We start from the raw sequence: 1,852 nt of genomic DNA, 5'->3' as shown, positions 1-1,852 counted from the left end.
CACAAAGTCCACATTTTAAAAGTCAGATGACATACTGAAAATGAAATAGGACAATAAATTATTCTTAAACCCTGTAGTTTACAAAAAAAAAAAGAAAAAAAAAAAAGAAGATTGACAGGTAAGTGTTATATCATCTTCAGGGGTATGACCAAGAGGTTTCCATTCTTCATTTTAATCACAAACATTTCCATACTAAAAAATATTAACCTCACAACCTGGCCTAAATATGGTTATTATTGTGAAATTTCAGGTGAGTGCAGAGGGAAGAGAGAGAGGAGAATCAATTATGAATCAGATATTTATGAATAAAGTTTCAGAATTTGTCAAATCTGCCTTTGCTGTTCATTCTACTCTAGTAATATACACTGCCGAAAATTGTTTTGATTGTCCTTATACAAATGGATATAAAGTGGTAACACAAATTCACCTTGAAATCAATGAATTCAACTTGAATGGTGTTTTTTTCTGGAGCAAAAATACCCATTATAAATATGTATCAGCAGTGGTTCCATAGTGTAGTGGTTATCACATCTGCTTTACATGCAGAAGGTCCTGGGTTCAAGCCCCAGTGGAACCAGTGCCAGGAAATCTTTGGGAGGTTGGATTAGATGATCTCCAGAGGTCTCGTCCAACATTTCTGATTCTGTGATAGCGTTTGTGTGTGAAGTGAGTGTAAAATGCTGAGGCGTTAATACAGACAAAACAGAACAGAAAAGTAGAAGAGTAATGGGTGGACTTTCTAAGTCACTTATTGGTCTCTCTGTCTCTAAATCGTGCGGGAAGTTATCCTTTTGTTTGTTGTTTGTTTGTTTTTTGTTGTTTTTCATTAACTCATGTGTCCCTCTGCCTATGTACAATAAGACAAAATGACAGCAAGTCAGATATTCTAGGCATATATAATATCTTCTTTTAAGTACACAGATAAATTCTATGCCTGGACAAATTTCTAACTGCTTCTAGTCTTTAAAATGATCCCAAATGCCTTTTAGTGTATGTTTATAAATAATGCCTAAGGCTCTCAGATAAACCTTTATCACAAAATTTAAAAGTAAGCATAGTCAGGTAATGATTATCAGGTATGCTACGGTAAATGCATGGAGTAAACATTTGCAAGACATATTTGCAGACACAGGCTTCAGATAATTTTATTTTTTTAATAAAACTTATTTTAATACAACTCTTGAATTGTAATTGTGAAGAACTGTATTTAAACAAAAAAGATAAAGTGAACAAGGAGGAACAGATAATGTTTAAGTCTCTGTGTAAGGCAGCAAGATACTTTGAGTTTCTAAGAGTTTCTAAAACAAATCTTTTGTGACTCTTTATCGGTAGATGGATGGATTCACTCACTGTCTTTTGCTTATAAGTAACTTTTCCAGAGCTGAAACTGACAGTTGTGATACTTCTGGCTACATTTCTTGTCAATAATATCTTCCTTTGGGTAGAGCATGGTGCTGCTAATGCCAAGGTCTCGGGTTCAATCCCCGTATGGGCTACACTGAGGGTTGGACTAGATGATCTCCAGAGGACCCTTCCAACCTTACCATTCTATGATTCTATGATTAATATATGGAAGAGCAAAACACTGCCAGAAAATGATATGCCACCAGCAATCTTTTATATACTACTTTTATTCACTTTAAATAACATAGTATTCAAAAAAAAAATTTTTTTAAAGGAACAAAGCTACTGTAGACAACCTTCTAGAGAAAAAACAACTATAAGTAGTATTTTAAAACTTTAAAAATCTGAGATGAAAAGTACTTTCTAAATGTAGCTTCTGTGCTTTCATCCATTCATTCAAAATGTCTCACACTTTAGTATCATCAATTTGAGAGAACAAAAAAGTCAG

General features: G+C 33.7%; 1 non-coding gene across 1 annotated transcript; it reads left to right on the top strand.

The window, feature by feature from the left end:
• Positions 1–504: 504 nt before the first annotated feature.
• Positions 505–577, top strand: TRNAV-UAC (transfer RNA valine (anticodon UAC)). Its single transcript has one exon. It is a non-coding gene; the product is annotated as a tRNA-Val (tRNA).
• Positions 578–1,852: the final 1,275 nt, after the last annotated feature.

Source organism: Rhea americana, unplaced genomic scaffold, assembly GCF_003343005.1.
Source record: "Rhea americana isolate MKP2758 unplaced genomic scaffold, rheAme1 scaffold_40, whole genome shotgun sequence".
Classification (NCBI taxonomy): Eukaryota; Metazoa; Chordata; class Aves; order Rheiformes; family Rheidae; genus Rhea; species Rhea americana.
The sequence above is the reverse complement of the archived record's forward strand: the minus strand, read 5'-3'. Positions and strand labels throughout refer to the sequence as shown.